Source organism: Lutra lutra, chromosome 2, assembly GCF_902655055.1.
Source record: "Lutra lutra chromosome 2, mLutLut1.2, whole genome shotgun sequence".
NCBI lineage: Eukaryota > Metazoa > Chordata > Mammalia > Carnivora > Mustelidae > Lutra > Lutra lutra.
Window position 1 is genome coordinate 30,289,986 of NC_062279.1, and position 24,401 is coordinate 30,314,386.

The 24,401-nt window shown below is 40.8% G+C and overlaps 1 long non-coding RNA gene across 1 annotated transcript; it reads right to left on the reverse strand.

Annotated features, from left to right (window-relative positions):
• Window positions 1-1,183: 1,183 nt before the first annotated feature.
• Window positions 1,184-6,178, reverse strand: LOC125092597 (uncharacterized). Its single transcript, XR_007125020.1, has 3 exons — window positions 4,878-6,178; window positions 3,167-3,311; window positions 1,184-2,431 (listed from the first exon to the last, which is right to left on the reverse strand). It is a non-coding gene; the product is annotated as an uncharacterized LOC125092597 (long non-coding RNA).
• Window positions 6,179-24,401: the final 18,223 nt, after the last annotated feature.

The following is a 24,401-nucleotide window of genomic DNA, read 5'->3' on the forward strand; positions in this document are numbered from 1 at the left end:
CCCACTTTTCCCACCTGTAAGCTCCTTTCTTAGTTCCTGATTTTGCTCCGTCGTGTGAACAGTGGAGTAACGTTCAGCTGAGTCAGAGTAGAGAGCTTTGGCCAGATTCATGGGGTTGTGTAACACCTGCTTCCCAGGAGGCCCCGCTGTGAGTGACGGCGTGATGAACGAAAGGGGAGCCGAGGCTGCTGATGGAAGGTGAAAAGTTCAATGGCCCAGAGAAGTCTCTTGCATGTGTCTATCAAGCCTGAGAACCTGAGGAACACCGTCCAGGTTACCTGACAGCTGGGATGGGGACTCTGAGAGTCTCTTTAGGGCATCCATGCACTTCTCTTAACACACATCCCTTAGTGTGGTTAAAGGGAAAGACAGACGGAGGCAGCCCCATCACTTATAAAGTCTGGGCAGCTGTTTTCAGGGACACTGATGGGAATAGGAACATCATACCTGGGGTCATGTCGTGAAAGTGTAGATTTCAAATTCTAGTCTGCCTTTCCTAGATGATTTGGGGTACGAGGACAGCCCCCTGAAGTTTGCACGGTAAAGCTAAACTTGGAAGCCTGTCTTGAGTTGCAGGAAGGAGCGAGCCCAGGAGCCTCAGAGGGGCCCTGAGAGCTGCCTGTCTACAAGCGGGAGAAGGTTGAGAGCAGCAAACCCCCAAGGACCGGGCCAGATAGATGATCTTCTAGGTGTTTAAAACACTCTAAACCTGAGCCTCACCAGCCTGAGGGAGCTAAACAAGAAGGTAATTGATGCCAATAAAATTTTGAAAAAGTTGATGGAGAGAATGATCTGGTTCACTCTTTGATCACTCCAGGAGACTCCCAGGAAGCTCAGAGATTTTTTTATTATTATTTTTTTAATTAAAGGGAGTAACAGTTTATTTAGTGGGTAAAAAAAGCATAAGGAAATTATGCCAAGAAAGAACATAGGCTAATAGGCTTAAGGAGGAGTTTATAAATCATATATCCCCAATAGAAAAATGAAGAAAATTAGGACTAATTTTGACATTATCCCTATTTTATTTTTATTATACCCTTTGATTTATAGAGGTTTTCTGTATATAAAAGGCACATTATGCATATACATATGAATATAATATTAATATATAATAATATCCTCCCACAGATTACCCACCAGTGTTCATGTCAGTTATAGAATATCATACCCACTCACAGACCGAGGAGAGGGGATGGTATGTGTGAAAGAATCTAAGATTTTGGGGCCAGACACACCTGGCCTAACCCTGGCTTTGCTACTTAAGAGCTATGTGATTGTGAGCAAGTTCGTTGAAATTGTTAAATCCTGTTTTCTTCATTTATAAAAAATACATATATATACACACACACACATATATATATGTGTGTGTATATATATATGTCCATCTCATGTTATTGTTGTAATTTTGAAATTAAATATATAATTGAATGAAACTGGCAAATGATTGGCAGGTTGTAGCTACTCCATGGATCTTTGCCTCTTCCTTCCATGGGCAGAAAGAATTCTGGCATTATCTTATTCATAATTATTAACTTTTATTGTCTTCAGAAAATGTTTCTAGACCTAGCCTTTCAGTTTCTTGTTAGGAAGCTAGTTAGCCCCTGGATATGTTTGTGCAAAAATAGATTGCTCATCAAGACCTCAAAAGGCACATCATCATTACATATCTCCAGCACACGTGTAGAGTCTTGTTTTTAATTTCTTGGGTAATCTGATGAGTTGATTCTGATAGTGTCTATCGACAGCATCAACTTTAAAGGCAGAATGGATTGGTGTTGTACTGCCAAAGTTCTCTGAGGAAAGTAGTTCCCTTCCTAAAAGTTTGGGTCATCTTTATTTTTTTTTTAATTATTATTATTATTTTTTGTAGTGGTGGTAGGGGAAGAATCATTCATATACTACTGCTTCTTGGGAATCTGATTCTTCTTAGGAATGTGCTGAGTTACCAGATGATGGAAGCATCCTGATACTTGATGATACATGAAAAATACAACACCGATAAGCTCTATTGGCAAGTAGTTGATTGCTACATAAGACCTTGACTGGCTGAGCTCAGTCTACTAGTCAATTTCAAAATTACCTCCTAAATCACCAAGATAATAGGAAGGAAAGCCTTACTATGACTTATCTTTTCCCTAAAATGTGGCAATATGATTTTATAGCTTACTGATAATGATACTTCTGTGAAATCAAAAGTAGTTCCACATTAGAAGATGGAAGATATGTCAACCCTTTCTGCGCCCTTCTACCAAATTCGTTGAAGCTCATGGTTCTTGAGCGCCATCTTTTTATCCTGGTAAGGTTGCAAACGTTAGGGTCATGTTGACCATGAGTGAAAAAATCTGACAGCAATGCTATTTTGTTTTTTGGTTTTGTTTCTTTTTCCTTCTCTACCACATCCTCTGATAATGATTTCCATGGGCTGGAAACACTGTGAAGAGAGAAATATTTAGTTGAATTTATTTTAAATGAAACCAATAGCTTCACTAGTGATCTCATAACCTCAAAGCACTTTACAAACTGAGTAATCATTGAGGATGCTAAATATAGTAAATACGATGTTTAAAACCTTCACAAATAAATCCATATTTAAATCTTCTTCTACCACTAAGTACCTTTGCTTTTGATGTACCTTTTAAAATCATGGATTTCTTGATGGAGGTATTGAGTTTGGTTCTAACTGTTACTTTCTGCTTGTTTGATTTTTTTCCAATTTATATTAGTTAGGGCTCACTCTCTGAGACATTTTATCACATGTGGAAGGAAGATGCTGTCATGACTGGAACGATGGTCCAGGTGCCCAAAGATCTTCCTTAATCCTTAGCTTAATTAGTGATTGCATATCTCAACCATGAGCAGGTTTAAAATAAGACTGAAAATAGTTCCTTTCTTTGTAGAGGTTTTTGGAATATAATATGCACATTATTATAAAATAATAAGCTTTAAAAATGTAACATACACTGTATCATTTTGTTGGTACTAAATCGGGATACTACTCATTTAAGTATATGCTTATCCATCTGTTTTTAAAATCTAATCGTGGACATGAATAGGTCACAAATTATAATTTGTAAATGTATTAAGATAGAGCAACTGTAAGAAAAAAGTTGTTAAGTAGTCACCTTTTCCTTCACCCACTCATTTCATATATCGTTTTAGGACTTACTCCTAAAGTTAGATGCTATGAATAATTAGCTTTAGGCATGAGAGATGTGATGCCTCTGTCTTCTCCAGTGGAATCCTGGGCATCACATCTGCTGCTGGCTCACTCAAGGCCTTTGTGGTTGTTGTTGAACATGACTCTAGAGCAGCTCGGGAAAGAAAGAATATCCTTTAGTTATAGCCACTTTTTGGTTATAGGAGACTGAGCACGTAGTGAAATGGAGCCTCATTTGTTACCTTCTGAGTATGTTTTTCTTACATAACAGATATTTTGCTCTATAGGACCAGTTCTTACTATTTTCTTATACATACATAGCAAAAGTAGATTAAGTACTTTGCAGGAATGTGTACTATTCTTAGACACCAAAGGCACTGCTGGTTTTGGGCACCACCTCTGCATCCAGGCAGGACTAAAGCCTAGAGATGAGAGACCTGAGAATGAGTGCCATCCCAAACCCCTACTACCCTTCGGTACAGTCATTTTCCTTAATAACCTTTCACGAGAGTAAGGCAATTATGAGATGTGTTGGGTTTCGCCAAACGCTTCTTAAAAAGCCACATAAAAATGTGTATGAGGTCACCTCTGATTCCAAGCAGAGGGTCCCTCCTCCCTTCCCTCACCCATTCTACTCCACACCCTACCCTGAACCCCACCTTCCCTCCAATCCAACTAACTTTCCAAAAGCTATGTACTTGAAATTCCTATTCTTAGTCCTGTGTATTTTGGTTCCCTCTTTGATTTTCCTTCTCTCCCCCACCCCCCAGGTTTCCTGTTGATACCAACATGAGTCTCAAAGGGCTTCCCTTTGCTTCTTTTGGAAAAAAAAAAAAAAAAAACTAAAGAAAAGAGATGAATTTAGAACCTATGGGGTGGAAAATAAGAGTCATGAAAAGGCAGCCCTAGCATGCAACAGTGCAGAAACAGGGCTACCCACCCATCTCTTCCAGAAGCCACCTCCCTGGGAGGCCATTCCTTTGGAACAAAAGCAGCATCCAATCCACAGGGATTTGAGAATGGTGAGCTCTGAGTGATAAAAGGCTGAGTCATAGGTTATCAATGTGCAGATTATTCCTTTGCCTCTGTCTTGAGGACATGCAAGCCATTTTTTTTTTTAAACTAAATTGTTGGAATTTGATTCATTTCCTCTTTTCTCCTTAGCCTCTGGGCTCTCAAATCTAGAATTTTGGGTTTATCTCTATAGGAGAGGTTCCAGATCGGGGCTCATTCCAAGGAGCCTAAGGTTGCTGTCAGGGCTACACGAGCAAATGGTTGGTAGTCAAGAGCTCTTACAGAGATCCCTCCAAAGGCAGCCAGGCTCTGAGAAGTCCTGTGTGGGATCAGGAACGAAGCCCACCTTCAAAGGATGTTGTCACAGCTGCAGTTGCTGCCAGTTCTCAAAGTGTTTGTCTGACCGGTCCTTACCACTCACCTTCTACATCTGCCTCTCCCAGCCATGATGTAAGGGGAGAGCTAATCAAAAGGCAAACCTGCTAAGGGACTGGAAATGACAGGATGAGTACGCTGAAACAGCCATCTTCAGGAGGTTTTTGTCCAAGCTCTCTAATGAAATTTCCAACCTAGAAACTCAGACAGGCTCTGGGACCTTCAGGTCCACCGAACTTGCAAGGCCCGGCATACTCGGTGTTGAGTGGTCTTCACCCCTCTGTCATGTGTGGCTGGGAAGGCACATTGCCTCGTCTCTGAGGGTCCTTACCTGCAGAGAACAGACTTCCGCCCCGTAAGCAGGGGGAATCCAAATGGTGCAGGAGGCAAGTCGCTGGTTGGGGATCTGCTTCCTATATCCCTTGAAACCATCTTGCTTGTTAGAGAATTTTAAGTGTTGAGTGGAAAGGTGTCTTGCTTGGGCTTGCTTCTGAGTACCGGGAATCCAGCTTTTCTGCCTTGGATTGTCTGAGTTGGGTTGTAGGTGTGTGGCGGAGGGAATGGGTGGAGGCTTCTCAGTAATGGGGAAGGCATCTTTGAAACAAGCCGAGATGCGGAGCTGGGATTCTGGGAAGCAAACATTTCTTCCCAGCACCGAACTTTGATGGGAGGATACTTTGATATCTGTGGTTGCAGAATAAATATGATTCACTCTGGGGATTCTGCATTGCAATTAAATAAGCCAGAAAAAGGCAAATAAAAAATCTGAAAAATTATCCGTAAATACTTCTCAGCAGTTTCAGAAGGGCTCCCAACGGCTTTCATTCCTTCCTTGTCATGATTTATTAAAATCTTCAGACTATTATCATGTTTTTGGTAGTGTTAATAGAGCAGCTAAGAATGTAGCCCCTCTGTTCAGTGACAGAGCTGCCTCTTATGAGCTGTAAGCCCTTGAGAAAGGTATATAAATCTCTGTGCCTCACTAAAAGCAACTGTAAAGTAGGGAATAATACTATGATGGATTTCAGAAGGTCATTTTAATGTTTAAATTAGATTATAATACTTAATATTAATTGACTGCATTGGAGCCAAACATTGTTCTAAATGCTTCTTAAGTATTATTTTGTCGTCATCATCATGACATCAATCCTCATTATTATTTGTCATGTTGTGTTATAAGGAGCCATAGACCACTTTGATTCCACCAAAAATGGAATTCAAGACGTAAAAAGGCATATTAAGGATTTTAATCATCTTCTAGGGAGCCAGGCAAGATGGAACCTTTACCACAAAGTTCTGAGCACTTTGCAAGGGTTAGGTACAGAAAGTTATCATTAGCAGCAGCTGTTAAAGGAAAGAGAGGGACAGTAGAGGTGCCAGCAGACTGGAGGAGAGCCTAGAACCAACGTCACCTATCTGTATCACTTTGAATAAATTATTCAATTTCACTGGGCCCCAATACAAAGGACTCTTTCTTAAAAAACAATAAATAAGGGAGCTAAATTAGGTGACATCAAATGTTTCTTTCACCTCTAAGATCTTAACTATTACTCAGTACATACTCTATTCAGAGCGTCTATTCCCACAGGACATCACTGGTAGCTGAAGACTGTGCCGTGTCCCTATTTTGCAGTGTGGCAGCGCACACTCTGGTCACGTGTACATAATTCATCCTTAGGTCTGTCTTAAGTCCTGGCCTGATTTTGTCCAACCGGTGTCTTCTCTACCCTTCAGACATCAGAGATTTTTACATAAAACAGTGAGGGACTGCTTGCACTGACCTCTACGTTTTCCTATAGCAAGTCGGGCCAGTGAGTCCTAAAATTGGGTTTGAAAAAGTGTGTTAGGAACAGGGTTAAAATCCAGATTATACTCTTAAAGTTCTGCAGGGATAGGTGGTAAGGTCGTATCTTGGAACCGTTTTATCTTCGCATCACAAAACAATCTATAAATAAATAAGATCACTTAAAATGTAAAAAAAAAATCATGTTCAAGCAATATCATTGATTGCAAGACAACTCTGCGATGAGACAAATCCTTGAAATCTCAACAGCCCTAAAATGTGCTGAGATTTTGTTTTCAATAGATAGAGCCTCATAAAGAGGTCTTGGGCATTCTGCTAGTCAGTGGAATAAAATAATGAGTCACATAGAAGTCCTCCAGCTATGCACCGGACCAAAACGTCCCTGACTGCCTGTCCTATTCCAGAGGACTGGGCTCCCGAGAGCAGTGCAGTGTTGGCACAGAGATTAAAGACAAAGGGTTCCTCCCGGTTCCTGCTCCTTTGAACCTGAGTCAGGCCAGAGAGGAAGAACAATGATGTAACCCAGGAGAAACAAGGCTGTGATCCAAGTTTTCTCCCAGATGCTAACAATATTAACTTGTATGGCATAGTTATGCCCAGATGCTATAGCGACAGGGGAGCAGAAATATCTGACTTCTGTAACTGAACATGGTTTTCTTGGTTGTTGTTTTGTTCTTTTAAGGGCAGCAAAGAAAAAAAAAAATCAGTCCCATGGCTTTAACAGTTCAGGTCTTGGTGCATTTCTGCCAGGGCAAGCGATAGTCTCTCTGTGCCCTTTCTGCCTCAACTGCATCATAAAGACTGGCTTCGGTGTTGGATAACGTAGTTTGGAGGCAAGCCTGACCCTCAGTATCCCAGTCAGAAGGGATAAGTAGGTCACTGAGAGGCTGGAAACTATCCATGTAAATTATAGATGGATCTTCTGAAGAAGTTTGACTTGGATAGAGAAGTAGAGACCTGCCTTCGAATGCTTGCAAACATGTCAAGAGCTTCGTTGGTTTCTGTTTTTCTAGATGGTGTAACGGGTGAAATAAATCTGAAAGACAGATTTCAGGTCACCATACCGAGACCCTTTCTAAGTGTTAAACATCGTAGAAATGGGGCAAGTAGCCTTAGGAGGTGATGAGCTCCTTGTCATTGATGGGAAGCAGAAAGAAGCCGGCTGAGTATTTGCCAATAATGCTGTAAGCACGATTTCCATTGTTCCTGGAATTTGGAAGAAAAAAAAAAAAGAACTCATCAACACTCTCATGATGAGAAAACTGAACTGAGGGCGAAATATGTAGGATTTTTGGAACCAGTTACCTCTCTTCAAATCTCTAATGTAAAAAGAATGAAACGAATGCTTAGACGTTCTTGAAGAAGTTAGCAGAAAGGACTATCGCATAAAGATAGAATGTCCCAAATTGAGACAACATCTTCTGAGAACATGGTTGTCCCCTTCAGTAGAGTGAGGATAATATTGGCCACCCAGTTTACCTCACAGAGATTTGTGAAAGTCTGTGGCTCAATATTTTTAAAGAGCGTTGAGTGGTGGCAGTGGTTACTTGTGTCCCTGCAAATGCTTTGGAAAGGCATTTATTTTTATTTATTTTTTTTTTAAACTAAAGCTCTTTTATTTTTTTTATTTTTTTATTTTTTAAAGATTTTACTTGTTTATTTGACAGAAAGAGATCGCAAGTAGGCAGAGAGGCAGGCAGAGAGAGAGAGGAGGAAGCAGGCTCCCCGAGGAGCAGAGAGCCCGATGCGGGACTCGATCCCAGAAGCCTGGGATCATGACCTGAGCCGAAGGCAGAGGCTTTAACACACTGAGCCACCCAGGCGCCCCAGGAAAGGCATTTATTTTGATTAGAATGCCACTCGGAATCAGTAGGCTGGCCTCATGAATCCCTTGGGGAGGATAATGTAGTTCAAATCTGTTACATCTTGTCGTATATTTAAAAATAATAATATGTAGCGTAGTAAATAAAGTACTTGGTTTGATGCCCTAATTTTAAAGTGATTTCATTTTCTGGGAAAAGAAAACTGGCCACACTGAGGTCCAAACTACTTTAGTTTTTATAGTTCCAAATGTCTGTGGGGTACCAAGCCAGGTCATTTAAAATTATGTCAGGTTGTTTCATTTTAAATTCATTTTGTTAAAAAAAAAACAAAACAACAACAACAAAAAAAACCCTCATCTCTGGGGAGAATGGACAGCAAAAGCAGGACCATCACAACAGCTGGATGTCCAAAAAAAGACTGGTATTTTAGAGCAACCCAACAAGGTTGCTGAAGTGTGTACTGTGTTGGGTTCTGGAGGAGAGTCAAGCATGGATTTACATGGTGCTCTGAACACAGTAAAGGTCCAAGCAATGGGAAAAGCCTAGTTAATCATCTCGGAATTATGAATTCTTCTTTGTTGTTTGGCTTTGGATTCCCTTTCTCTAGCTGACCTCTGAGGAAGGTTGAATATGTGTGTGGAACCAGTGCTTTCCTGTGAGGTAGCAGAAGAAACTTCTTACTTGGAAGAAACCCTTGAAACCTACAGATGATCACCAATTATTCTTGGGCTCATCAACCACAATATCAAAATGATTTCATAATAAAACTCAAACCTCAAGGGATAACAAGATTCCAAAATATGTGTTCTATCTAGATAATATTTCTGGTCTAGCTATATATTCGCATCCATGTAGAAAAGTGGGGGAAAAAAGTTTAAAAACATTTCCGAAAATATGTTGAAATTAGTGACCACTGTGCTCAAAAAGACATTCAAAAAATGGAAAACAAGTCAGTTGATAAATGAGTCATTGACAGGTGTGTTAAGAGAGAAAACAGCTCTAGACTGAGATGGCGCTCCGTTCTGGTTTATGAGATTGGCAAGCCATCCCTCCTGGGAATTTCATCTTAGAATGTAGTCCTGCTTAGATGAACTCCTCCATCTTTCACCATTCCAGTTAAAAGGAAACAAAAATAAAAAACAAAACAAAACTCTCAGGTAGGTAGTATTAAGGACAAATATTTCAGGTTTGATTTAGAACTGTATGGAAATAAAATGTGTAGCATAGAACAATGCTGAAGCCTTTAGGGATTGTTCCCGAGGTCTTTGCTGTCAGGGTCAATATTCTAGGTGGACAGAGCCCTTCCCTGAATCAAGAGTGAAAATTCTGTTCTCAAACCCATTAGTTAGCATTTGTCCATGACCTTGGACAAATCACTTAACCTTTCAGAGACTTGAGTTTTCACAAATAAATGATGATAGGATCTAGACAGTTGCCTTGGGTCAAGTTCTTTTGTGGACAGACTCTGAGGGAGAGAGATCTGAGGTGAGTGACTTTATTGGGGTGCTCCAGGAACACCTGTGAGGAAGTGAAGGTGGCAGAGGGAAATGATTCCTTGGCAACAAAGTCCTCGCTGTTCCTACCAGCTCCAGAGCTGGGATGGACTTTGGAGTTGTCCTGAACTACACAGGAGTCAGTCTTTAGACATTTGTATGTCCCTTTGTCAGATCATTGAGGCCGTCCTCCAGGAAAAGGTGTGGCAAGAGAACCCTTTCCAGCAGTTCCTGGGGAGGGAATCAGCTATGATTTGTCATCAGGCAACATTTCAAGCAGTTTGGAAAATGAGGGCCTCTTTGGGCTAGATCTGAGCCATGTAACATGGCACCCACTATGACAATCAGCATTATTTTCAGTATTGTATTGTGCGGTTGCTAAAATCAGGGTATTTTTATATCTGATTACCCATGAAATTTATTCCCTCTGTGTATACCACTTCTCCCCCACCATCTAAATTTCCAGGCAGATTTTCTGCACTTTTATGTCCATTGAGGAAAAAGGTTTTTATTCTTCTAGTTTTATAGTTTCTGTTAGTCCTTCTTTTCAGGCAGATGAGCACTGCACAACAGTTTCTTTTGCATTTTTGTGGCATTAAAAAAAAAACAAAACATAAAATAGTCATTATAGAAGTCTCCGTGAGATAGTTTCTCCCTTCAGGTTCTGTTCCTACTAATTCCAATTTTCATTTCACCATTAGGAGAAATTTTTCTGTCTACCTTCTATCCATTGTTCATCATCCTTCCAAACAACTTATAGCCAATAATTTGTCCCTTTATAATGTAATACTCATAATCATATTTCTTTACAAAAAGAAGGTTTTTATGTATAAAAAAAGGTATTTATGTATATTCAAAATCACATGCCCTGGGATCTTTTCATAAAAATGAGAATAGCTTTTGAGGTAACGGAAGGAAGTGTGAGTAGTGAATTAGTGATAGGGAAAGCGGTGTATGATTAAGATGTAATCATCATGGACTAGGACATGGTGTGTGCTTATGGAATCATGATGACCTAGCCTTGAACACTGGACTTAGGAAGTCACTCAGGTGTCTGGATTTTTCAGGAAGTGTTCATGCCATCAATCGGTATCTTAGATCAGCTTATTGAATGAATGATGACAGTGTCGAATGGAATGAAACATATAAGGTGGGAGGTTGATGAAAAGGAAAAAGAAAATGCAGTAAAGGATGGAGAAGAAAGGCATAATAACCTGTAATGGACCAACCAGCACAGTTAGATTCCATTCACAACTCGCAATCTTCCACCCCCTCAGTAAAACAAACAAACAACAACACATAGACACAACAACACCTTATTCATCTTCAGCATTGATTTGTTTTATCTCCCTGAGATACTTCCTTTCCCGTTTTTTTCTCTCTCTCTCTGAGTAGAATGTTGAATACGCCGGCCACTGGTCTAGATTTATTCCACTTTGAGAAGTTCCCGACCCCTTGCTTGACAGCCCCAGATCCGAACCGTCACTTCTCTGTGACTGATCGTTTTCCACGGTCTTCCTTGTAGATTTTATCAGTGCACTCAGGATATTACAATCGTCATTCCATGTAACAAACACCAGTTTAGTTTCTACTATGTGCCAGACACTAATCTCAGTGGTAATTTGTCTAATCCTCATTACCACTCTATGAAGGTAGTATTATTATTTTGACCAATTTACCGATAAGGACACTGAGGCATAGAGAGTTGAACACATTTCCTGTGGTCTCAGAGCTACTAAGAAGAGCTAAGATTCCAGCCCAGGGGATCTGGGCTCCACAATATTGTAATTAGCCTCTATGCCATGTGGCCTTTCTGTCACTTGCTAATTTGTCTGTTATGCGCATTAGACTGTGAACTCCCTACTTCTCATGGGAAAAAAAAAACCTCTTTTTTGTTATATAAATGATACTTGCCCATTGTAAACAAAAATCAATGCTTAAAATAAACTAAAGGAAAAAAGGTTACCTGGCATGCCATTACCCTGAACCTGCCTGAAATAATCATGACTAGAATTTGGGTGTTTATCCTTTCATGTATTTGTTTAATGAACCACCCACCCACACCCAACACATATAATTAAATGAGATCATGTCATCTTTTTTTTTTTTTTTCATGGATCTTATCTGCCCTCCTCCTCCTGGAGTTGTCAGTCTGTCAGTCCCACTAAGACTTGTTAAAAATTAATAATATATAAAAAATATCCATTTATTTTCTTCTTTCATGACCTCATGTTTCACCTATTTAATGGGGAAAATTGTTTTTTGAAAATGGGATCATATTAAACAAAATACATAATTTTTTATAAGTTACTTCTCTCACTCTACAACCTCTCCCAGTCACTTGGCAAAACCTCAATGCATTCTTTTCACCGCCCACATGTCATTCGTCCCACTGCGTAGACCCCCATGCATTCAGCTGTTCTCCTGTGGCATTAACTTGGTTTTCAGTTCTGGACCATTGCAAATAATGCAGGGACGGGATATTTAACCCTTACATTTCTGACATTGTGCTGGGAATAGTGGGATCGCTTGAATAAATATTTATTGGATTTAAAAAGTGGATAGAATAGGGGTGCCTGGATGGCTCAGAGGGTTAAGCCTCTGCCTTCGACTCAGGTCATGATCTCAGGATCCTGGGATCAAGCCCCGAAACAGGCTCTCTGCTCAACGGGGAGCCTGCTTCCCCCTCTCTCTCTGCCTGCCTCTCTGCCTACTTGTGATCTCTCTCTGTCAAATAAATAAATAAAATCTTTATTAAAAAATGGATAGAATAGTAGTCAGACATTAGAAAGAATAAACTAGCTTTTCTGAATTTACAGAATGGGTATGATTCTGAATGAGTCTTATATAAACAAAATTTTAGTAAGGGTATTATAATTTAAATGTATGAGGAGAGCTTACTATTAAAAAGACTCATGTGACCGGTACCTGGATGCCTTAGTCAGTTAAGCGTCTGCCTTCAGCTCAGGTCATGATCTCATGGTTTTGGGACTGAGTCCCTCATCGGGCTCCCTGCTCAGGGAGCTCCCTGCTCAGGGCTCCCTTCTCTTCCCCCTGCTTATGCATTCTCCTGCTCTCTGTCAATTAAATAAACAAAATCTTTAAAAAATATAAAAGACTCATGTGATAAAAAGTTTCCAAAGGTAGGGAGCCTGGGTGGCTCAGTGGGTTAAAGCCTCTGCCTTCAGCTCAGGTCATGATCTCAGGGTCCTGGGATCAAGGCCTGCATCAGGCTCTCTGCTCAGCAGGGAGCCTGTTTCCTCCTCTCTCTCTGCCTGCCTCTCCACCTACTTGTGATCTGTCTGTCAAATAAATAAATAAAATCTTAAAAAAAAAAAAGGTTTCCAAAGGTGTACAACTGTCCTTATTTTTTTTCCTCTGATGAAAAATCGGTTTCTTCATGTAGAATGTTTGCTTTAAGTGACCTACCTTGGAACATCATCAGAACACTTCTATCTATGTACAGTTCACCGCTCAAATACCTTTTGCTTTATGATCTTGTCTCTCTGTGTCCAGCCTGGTTTTCTCCCGCTCCTGTGTGCAAAATGTACCTTCTGCCCATACTAAGCTGCTTCCAGTTACACGAGCTCACAGGCTTCTTGATATAGTTATGTCAGCCCTCGGCTTGGAATCACATTTCTGTCAGCACACTGCCACTGGTGATTTCTGCTCCTCCTTTCCCTTGCTGAAATGCCACTTGCTCTGCAGAACATTTTTTTTTTTTTGTAAGATTTAGTTATTTAGTTGTTTATCTGAGAGAGAGAATAGGGGTGTCGGATGGAGGGAGAGGAGAGCTTGGAGCCCCATGCTGGGCTCGATCGCACAACCCATGAGATGACAACCCACGAGATCTCAACCTGAGCCGAAACCAAGAGTTGAATGCTTAACCAACTGTGCCCCACCCCAGGTGCCCTTCCGCAGAACATTCTCAAATCTCCTCTCCTGACCACTTTCCTGCACAGTTATCAATGTTTATGCGTTTATCCCATAGAATCTATCCTATACTTCAGTACAGTACTTAAATCTGTCTTAACTCATTCGTGTGCCCTACCATACAGGACTGTGGCTTGGTTTTGTTTTTAGGGTTTGGAGTTTGTTTTTTTATTTTACCTTTTTCTCCAGCAGTCTTCTCAGTGGCTGGTGTGGAGAAAGTGCTCAAAAATATGTGTTGAATGAATGAAGATAGAAAAAATTAAAAAGATTCTGGCATGGGATCACAAAAACCGCCCAGTAACCTCTAATATTAAAAAACTCGGTGGCATCTTAGAGGAAACAATCTGGGGGCTGTGAGACTTTCCAGAGGACACTTCCCCGGAAGAGGAGGAGCAAGTACTCTGATCAGACGTTGGGTACATACCCTCTGACGCCCCTGATTATCCAGACATTGACAAAAGAAAGACTCTCCGAGGCCTGCCTGCTGCTATTACTATAAGGAAGTCCCAGCTCATCTGATTCATACTTAAATACTTGCATGTCCTCTGGCTAAGAAAAACAAAAGCCACAACATTCCAGAGCCTTTAGGCATATAAGATCTAGGGACTTTCCCAGTTATTTCTCCTTAGAAACTAGTAACTGAAGAAGCCCTGTTTCATAAAAGCAAGACATGCAAACTGGGAAGAAAGTGAAATAGCTTTCTGTTCAGAATTTAGAAAGTATAGCAAGGCCAACAAAGCAATGGTTGTAACTGATTATCTATGTTGGGATACTTTGATATTTCTGGGGTTTTTGTTGACGTTCTCTAGAATAAGTTAGAAAGCTGATAGAGTGTGGTAAACGTTATAAATAAAGAAGGGCAAAATGCAACAAAATGATTTTCTCAAATCCCTACGGTGGGCTGAGCTCATGTATTTCTCTTCCAACAGACCTGAAAATTCAGCATGATTATTTCTTTACAGATATTATTTCCATTTCACAGATGAGGAAGTGGAGGTAAAGAAAAGTAATTTTCAATAATTGGCATGACCAGGGTTTGAATTCAGGGGTTTGGGAGGTGGCATTCTGCAGAGAATGATTTCAGAAATGGTATGTGGAAACCTCTGCCTTTAGACATATAAATATATTTTCTCATTACCTGAGAATTTGAAATTATAGCTTGATGCTTGTGGTTTAAGACCATGGAGGCTCTCTACCTTGTTAATGCAAATCTTGCGATCCATTTATGACTCAATGTGGATGAGCCTATCAGATCCTTTTGGAAATCAATAGTGATTAAGGAGTATCAACAGTTATTCTGTTATTCTTCCCTATCTTCAGTCTTACAATGTCCTTCCAGCTCTGGGAGGCAATCCTTCCCCAAACCATCAATCTGGGGCCAGCCTGTCCTCCTTAGGTCAAAGGATGCCGTTTTCACATTTGGTAAAATATGTGTAATATTTGAGGGCCTACAGAACACTAAGAGGATTCTTCTAAAAGTGCCCACACTGAAAGACTCCCAGTACTAGGAAATCACTTATATGATGGAAGGAATTAAAGACCTCCATGCCTCACACCTGGTAGGTGTTCCATAAATGTCTTCCACAGATAAGCTCATGTCAGATGAACTGACAAATGGAGCCCCAGTTTATAGTTCCAGCCCTGGTACTAACTTGTTTTGGATCCTAGTCACAACACTTTCTCTCAGAACCACATCTGAAAAAATGCGGCTCAAAGGGAGTGATCTCTTCACCATGAGGGGAGGGCTGTGGATGTCACAAAGAAGCACACACAGCCAGAGTATGTTTCTGAGCAACTGATACAGAAATTACAAAGCCAGGAAGACAAAGGCAGTGCTGACACGTGCCCGGTACCCCGCCCTCCCCTCAACACTACACTCACCTTCTCTCTGTCTCTTTGTCTCTCTCACCTGCAACTCTACCCAAAGGATGCCATTACTACGTATAAAACAAATGGCACCATGGCTTGCCTAAGAAGGTGATCGATAGCCCACATTTTGGTAATCCAGAGTATTCTCTTCATTTAATCCAAACTAACAAAACTTCTTATCTTTTTCCTTTTTTGTTCTTCCATTATTCACTTCCTTCATCTTCCATCACACGTTTATCAAAGGTACCCTTCATACTGGACACTTACTTATGGACCAGAAATACAGTGATGGTTAAGAGAGGCAAGGTCTTTGCACTTATATTTTAGTGAGTGGAGCAGATAATCAACAATAAACAGGATAATTTAAAGCAGTGATTAGGGGCACCTGGGTGGCTCAGTGGGTTAAAGCCTCTGCCTTCAGCTCAGGTCATGATCCCCGGGTCCTGGGATCGAGCCCCACATCAGGCTCTCTGCTCCTCAGGGAGCCTGCTTCCTCCTTTCTCTCTGCCTGCCTCTCTGCCTACTTGTGATCTCTGTCAAATAAATAAATAAAATCTTAAAAAAAAAAAAAAAGCAGTGATTAGTGAGAGCGAACAAAGCAGCTAATGGGGCAGAGAGAGACTAGCCAGGTCTGGTTGAGGGGTTCTCTAAGGAGGCTCTCAGAAACCCTCTCAGACAGACCTGAGGATGAGAGCAAAGGAGAGGTCTAGGCAGAGGAGAAAAAAGTGAAAAGTCCCTGAGGCAAGAATGAGCCTAGTGTGTTCTAAAAAATTAAATTAAAAAAAAAAAAAAAAAAACCTTTGTGACATAAAGAACAGAGGGAAGACATTGAAGAAACATGCAATGTGCCATGGTCAAATTCTCAAGGAGGTGAGATGCGGTTCTAAGGACAAGGGGCAGTCATTGGAAGGATTTGAGCAGGGGGCTTACAGGACCTGAATGGATGCTTTAAAAAGCACCAAGGCTGCTGGGTGACCAAGCATGGTGGCAGGAAGAACTGTTGTGAGTCTGTGGCTATGTCCAGGGGAGGGATGATGCCGGCCAAACTGAGGTGCTTGCCTTGCAGACTGGAAGCTCTTGACGCGTGATCTTCTCTAGAGGGAGAAGTCAGACGACCCTGGCAGGTTTCAGACTGAAGATTCCCGTGCCTTTGAATAAGGACCACATGCACACAACTTCACACTAACATGGGATTGCTTAGTTCTGTCCCATTCCCAGAAATCAAATTCTGATTGAGAAAAGAAACAAAGGGTATTGGCGACCCCTGCCAAAGAATGCTACAGTAAAAGGAAAGGAAGCCGGAGCTATCTAAAGGACACATCACCCATTTCACTGCAACACTAAGGGCCAAGCCTGCATATCCGTGCAATCTATGAAGTCTATTTTCTTGTGAGAGTGTCAGAGCTGAAAAGATCTATAGGCATCATGAAGGCCAGGCATCATCTCAGAAATAAGAAGACTTCACAGAGGAGATCGAAATGCTTCACCTGGGGTCGCAGATCTAGTTATTGGTATGACCACATTTAGAGCTCTTGTCTCCTGGGGCTCAATACTATGCTTTATTATTACTTTTTAACACACAACCTGATTTGTCCCTAATCAGCTTGTAATACACAGCCCCTGAAATGAAGAGATTACTCCCTGTTTGCCATAAGGCAGCAAATGTGTCATTTGAAATTTTAGGACAATTCTAATGAGGTGTACCTCATTAGAATTCTTCTCACTTATTCTGTCCTTTTAGCATGAGCTACCATGCCATGGAGACTCTCTTTTAGAAAAGAGGGGAGCAGAGGGGAGTGAAGTGGAGGAGGGCATGGAGGAATATGGGGGAGGACTACCGCTTGAAAAATTAATAATATCTTTGCCTTAGATTCAGATATACATAGTCATTACCTTCTGGGCATTAATCATGTTGTCATTTTTGCTTTTGTTGAAAATGAGTACAAATGTAGTAGCCTGACACCTTTCTCCTTTATGTAACTTTTCCTACATCCCTTATTTTGGGTGAGTTGGGTAGCTCTACATTCTTAACTTGATGGTTACCGTACAATCACGGAACAGTCTACAAATAGGCAACGTGCTTGGTCAGTGCTAAGCATTTGCGCTCATCACGGAAGCGCCTTTGAAACATTTCTGTGCACACTAAGAGAATGGTAGAAAAATCAAGCAGTCGGGTGAATTTCACTGGATTCTTTTCTCCAACAACTGGGACTTTCCTCTCTGGTACTGATTTTAGGTAACCTTGGAAATTTTCCTTCTCGGCAGACTCCAAACTTTTCAATAAAATAGAAAGACTGATATTTTATGAGCCATGTTTCGACCCTTAAATGCGAGGCACTTTATAAATAGATAGTTGCTGTCATCCTTCAATGAAATCTTATCACCTGGTGAAATTATACTTTGATAAGTACAAGCATGCCTGGGCACCCACTCCACACTCTGGAGGGTGTTCATTTATAAGCTTATTAGCGTCTCAAGCACTTAGCAGCTCATTCCCATCATCGCATCTGACTTCAAGTCCTTAGTGAGCCCCTGGGTGCAGGAAACCTCCGAGGGAGCTTCAAGAGGAGTTCAGATCCACTAAGGAAGGGAAAACCAAGATAAGGACTAGATCTCTGAGAAAGTAGACAAAAAGTCAAGTCGACCACTACTTTGAGTCAATGGCACAGAGAGGTGGCAGCCAGCTGACTGTCATTTTGTGGAGTCGGGGTGGTTCAAAGAGAACAGAAGCCTTGTTTTCCCCCTTGCAATTATTTCCATGGGCTCTGTTCCCCTGCCCTACCTGGATTTGTCAAGTCTGAAAGCCAAAGGAGAGTGGAATGTGTGTCCCAGTTGCCTACTGTTTAATAAAAAGGACAGAAACGATTCAAATAGTTACTCCTTCAGTAACCATGCAACCCTGATTCATCATTTCCTCTCCTCCTCCCTCAGCCCCAAATGCTAACTTTATCTTTCTGACTTCTCCGAGTGGAGATAAGAACTAATGATAACAAGCACCTTCATCAAGGCTAGTAGGGTGTAGACTTCCAAAGGTAATGAAGTGGGCTAGACCTCGCATGAAGGAAGTTCTCCTTTCGTGCAAGCTCTGATCTGATCAGGACCTTGGCAGGCAAACATCCAGGAAGTGACAGAACTCTTAGCATTTTGTGGTTTATGTCTGTTAAATGGGGATGTTAGCAATGACCGTAACTGACATTGAGGAGGACTTTCCATATGCTAGACACTGTGCTAAGAGCCTTACGTGCATTATGCAATTTATTCTCCACAACTGATTTATGAAATGGGCATTTCCTAGACAAGGAAAATGAGGTTTAGTAATTTACCTGTGTTGCAGCCAGTAGTGGAGAGAAGATTCCAGCCCAGGCTGCCTAACTCTGGAGATGTCCTACTGTCCTCCTCATCCCATCATGGGAGAGTGAGTGAACCACAGTGTATAACCTTAGAAATAAAAACTACACTAGATGAGGAAGGTTTTATTTATCATTTCTGTTCTTTAGGTTGTAATTTCAATAAGGATCATGTTAACAAGAAATTTGCTTGGTGAGCTCTGAGGGAGTGGCTTTTTGAAGTCATGCAGAAATGATTCCAGAAGAGCTTGACTTGTTCTTTGCCTCTGCTGCTTGGGGGTCAGGTGGTCATGGTTCTAGGACGCCTGCCATAGAACTAGATATATGAGTAACAGGGAATGGGAAAATGTAGCACTGATGCACAATGCTCATAGACTGTCATTTAATGAAATATCCATGCCATATATTTTTTAAAGATTTTATTTATTTATTTGACCGACAGAGACCACAAGTAGGCAGGGAGGCAGGCAGAGAGAGAGAGTAGGAAGCAGGCTCCCTGCTGAGCAGAGAGCCCCATGCGGGGCTCGATCCCAGGACTCTGGGATCATGACCTGAGCTGAAGGCAGAGGCTTTAACCCACTAAGCCATCCAGGTGCCCCTCCATGCCATATTATTTCATTCCATGCAATATTTAAACAATACACATGCGTACACTCACACCCACACAGGCATAAGCATGCGCACACACACCCCTTCTGCCCTACCTCGGGCTGTGGTCAGCTTATGGAGGCAGAATGACAAGAGGCAAATCGTGGCTAATTCAACCATTCTGAAACCAAAAAGTATTAGGACTTTCAGCATCTGTCAAATCTCGGAGAACAAAAGCCTCTTTCAGTGCCTCATCTCTTCATGACTGTCTTCTAGGAATAACACTTTGCCTATATCTCTTTGGTAACCTGCTTGACTTTGATGTTGCTACGGAGTACTATAAAACTGGTTCTAAGATATACTTTCTTCTGGTGAAGGAAGTTCCAAGGAAGCGGGAATGGAATTAGTTAAAGGATTTTAAATATACCAGATAAGTTGGCTGGATGGGCCGTTCAACCCAGTCCAGACCTCACTTTGCATTCATTCATTAGCTCATGTAATCTTCATCACAAGCACTCTGAATTGGGGGTTATCTCTTTATGCCAAAGAATGAGAGGCTCAGAGAAGTTTGAGAACACGCCAAGGTCATTCAGAGAATGTCAGAGCTGGGATTCTAACTCGGTCTCTTAGACCATATGCCCTGTAATTATTCTGCTCTGCTTGGTGTCAGCCAATTACAGCCAATGGGCCAAATCTGACCATTGCGTGCTTTTATAAATAAAGTATCATTGGAATGGAGCCATGCTCATTCTTTTATATTCCATTTACGGCTGCTATTGAGTTATAACAGCCTAGATGAATAGTTGCAACCAAGGCCATACGGCCGACCAGCGAAGCCCAAAATATTGAGTGTTTAGCCTTTTACAGAAAAGGTTCGCCAGCCCCTAGACAATCCAAAAATAGGATAGATTCAGCTCAGATCGTGTTTCCCAGGCTGTCCACATTTTTCATGTCTCCCTGAAAGCCAGTGCGTGTAGATCTATAGACTTCCTGTCTTAAGCCTAGCTTCCTTTCTATGCATTTGTTGTCTTCTGCAGAGCAAGAAGAAACCTGAATTCTAGGCAGATCTCTAAGAATGAGTCATGTGTTCAAAGGTTCTATTCCACTTTGTGTTTCTAGACCATGTTTCTGTCATAGAAATCAAAGTATTTTCTAAAACCCGTTCATGTGTCAGGCATCTGGAAAAATCACATCCTTTGGCAGAGGGGAGAGAGTAGTTATTCACTCAGGAAAAGTGAGACACCAGTCAGCTTATGGTTGAAACCCACATTATGTCATCTGCCGGGTCTACATAGAGTGTAAGGTCATAGGAATGAGGTCTTTGGCCATCCGGGTGTTCAAAACCTTAGATTTCTGAGGCTAGTTTGAGGTTCTACATATCCTGTGGTCTGCAAGGCCTGTGGATAAAACCAAAAGAGTAGCAATGCAATTAGAGCCGCCTTCACTCCTGCCTGATGGCCCAAACCACGCAGGCATGGGCAGGGGGAGCTGGCTGATCTCATTTGTTTATTGTCTGTGGCCTTCCTCAGGTGGTGATTGACATGCTCTAATCTCAGTTTTTAAGGGAAACCAGATTGCAATGTTAGAAAACAGATAAAGGACAGGTGGAGACATCTTGAAAGGAATGTGATGACTTTCAAAGTACAAATGTGAAAGTATTTCTGAATTAGCGAATAAATGACTATAAAATATTTTTGAAGAAGTGCCGTAGTAACACATACAATTCCAATGAAAGTAGTTCATACTAGGTCAAAGTGAGGGCCCATTTGAACCAATGTATAAAACACTAATTTGGGTATCAGTTTTAAAATATCTTATACTAAAAGGGAATGTATCCTATAGAGATGTCTGCTTTGCAATTTTTTTTTAAAGATTTTATTTATTTATTTGACAGAGAGAGAGATCACAAGCAGGCAGGGAGGCAGGCAGAGAGAGGAGGAAGCAGGCTCTCCGCAGAGCAGAGAGCCCGATGCGGGGCTCAATCCCAGGATGCTGGGATCATGACCTGAGCCGAAGGCAGAGGCTTTAACCCACTGAGCCACCCAGGCGCCCCTGCTTTGCAATTTTTAATGCCATTTATTTTCTCGTAATTCTCCCCTCTGTTTTTGTTTTTTGTTTTTTTTGTGTGTGTGTGTGTGTTATTTTGTTTACTAATGATATCAAAGTTCATTTCAGTCAAGTTCATCTCCAGGTAGCTTGAGTTCATAGTCACATATGGATTTTTTTATGGTTTAGGTATCCAGAAATTTGCACACTCTGGGGAAGAGTCAAATATCTCCAAATTAACAAAATGGGAGAAACAATTTGCAAACCATACATCTGATAGAAAGTTAATATGCAAAATATAAAAGGAATTCCTACAACCCAAGGGCAAAATCAACAAACAAGCAACAAAACAAGCAAAAACTAAAACAAAACCAAAAATAGCCAGATTTAAAAATAGGCCAAGGATTTTAATAGAAATTTCTCTAAAGAAGGCAGGCAAATGGCCAACAGGTACATGAAAAGCTGCTCAACACTGGTGATCATCAGGGAAATGCAAATCAAAGCTTCAATGAAATATCACTTCACACCTGTTAGGATGGCTGTTATTCAGAAAAGAAAAAAAGGGCTGACAAGGCGGAAGAGGAATTGGAGCCAGTGTACACTGTTGGTGGGAATGTCAAATGGTGGATAGGAATGTAAATTTGCATAGCCATTATGGAAAACAGTATGGAAGATCCTCAAAAAAATTAAAAATAGAACTACCATATGATTTAGCAATCTCACTTCTCAGTGTTTACTCAGAAGAATAGCAGTCAGGGTCTTGAGGAGATATTTGTACTCCCATGTTTATTGCAGTGTTATTCACAATAGCCACGATATGGAAGCAACCTTAATCTCCATCAGCAGATGAGCAGATAAAGAAAATGTGGCATATACATACAATGGAATATTTTGCAAACTTAGAAAAGAAGGAAATCCTGCCGTTTGTGACAACATGGATGAGCCTTGTGGACCTGACGCTAAGTGAAATAAGCCAGTCACAGAAGGACAAATACAGCATGATGCCCCTTACAGGAGATATCTAAAATAATTACATTTATAGAAGCCCAGATGGTGGCCAGGGGCTGGGGGGGCAAGAGAAAATGGGGAGTTGCTATTTGATGAGTACAAAGTTTCAAGTCTGCAAGATGAATAAGTTCTAGAAAGCTGATGTACAGGGCTGTGTCTCTAGCTAAGAACACAGTACGACTCTGTTCAAAACTTGGTAAAGGGGTCAATCTCATGTTAAATGGTCTTACCACAATTAAAAAAAACCCAAAACCCAAAAAGTAAAAATTGCTCTGAAGCAGTGAAAACAGCTCTTGTTTTATTATATGCAATGATATGCAAGAAAGTTCTTGTCCTATTATATGCAATTTTAATAAACATATCTGGTTTCCCAGAATACCACAGATTGAATATCAGACATTAAAAATGAAAGCAAGACTAGTCATCACAAGAGCTACAATTCGTTACTGTTGATGCTATGCCAGGCACTGTTCTAAGTCTTCTACCAGCATTACACTTTTACAAGAACCCAGTATGTTTGGTACTGTAGTTACTCCTTTTAAAGAGGAAACTAACATGCGGAAAGCTTAAGTAACCGACCGAGTTTGTCCAGCTGATAAGGAGCAGAGCTGGAGTCCACAAACGGACTGGATTCTTTATGTTGGTGGTCTGTTGCCTCCCCAGAAATACCACTTCCCCATCAGCTTCTTCCTGATAGTATTGTTAATTGCTGATGTTCCTAATGAAGACCTTAGAAGTTTAGTTTATGTTTCCTACACCATATTTTAGAATACAGGTTAATATTGGCACATGTTAGAAAGATTCACTTAAACATGGTTAGATGAAAGGAGGTTTATTTAAAAAAAAAAAGCACCTGTTTTCTAGAAAATGTACTGACACGCATCACTTTGTTCCATAACAAATGCAAAATAAAGAATGTATTACTATTGTGCACTCCAACAGTCGATGGGCTAAGATTCAAGCCAGAGGCATTTGAGTTACACAGCTCAGACTTGGGTGACGAGTGAGGACTAATCGATGGTGATGAGATCTTTAAGAATAAAAAAAAAAATTAGTTGTCTTCTGGAAGTGTTTCTGGAACCCCCCCACCCCCCGCCCGACATTTTGAGGTTATGGATTGGCTTGATGCTTTTACAATACCCAAATAATCTGTTCCGCGGAGAAAAAGTTCAGTCAACCATTTAGACTGCATTATGCTGAAGAGTCGGTCACAAAGGATTCTAAAACTATTTCAACAGCTTGCTTGAGCTGTCTGTAAATATATCTTCCCAGTAAAAACCTCAGAAAGTGTCTCAAAGAAAAGAAAGGTATATGATTTGTATTTGGTTCAATCTATTATCAGCTTTTATTTTATATGTTTAATCCAACTTCTTAAAGCTTCTCTGTGCTCCTTGATGCTCACTACAGAATAGTATCACACTTTCATTCTCTAATTATTTGTGAAGTTCAGGGTCAGGCTTAGTCAATATTTTTTTTTACATCTTCAAATTAAGAAACATATACTAGCAAATGTTTGCCTTTCATAACAGAAATTTCAAAAGCACTCTAGTTTTGTTTATGCATTTGTTAATGGTCTTCCCTGCTATGAACTTTCGAGACGTTTAGCATCCATTTACTCATGACATACACACAGCCCTGATGACCTAACATGCGGATTTGCAAAGCAATGACCTTGCCAGCTTATGTCAGCCTGAACTAGAAGGAGAGGTGGTGGTGGTGAATCTGTTTTTATTACCTGATGCTTAATCATAATGAATCAGAGGATTTATGAGAAATCTTTAACCATCCCATGAAAAAACTCACTTGCCAGAGATTACAGATTTCTGCTTTATTAGAAAAATTGTTTAGACCTTACTTGTGTGTATATAAGAAATTGTTTGTCAGAAAGTTCAACAGTCATTTTATGCTACATCAAACATCCACACTGTTCTCAGTTCACTTTTC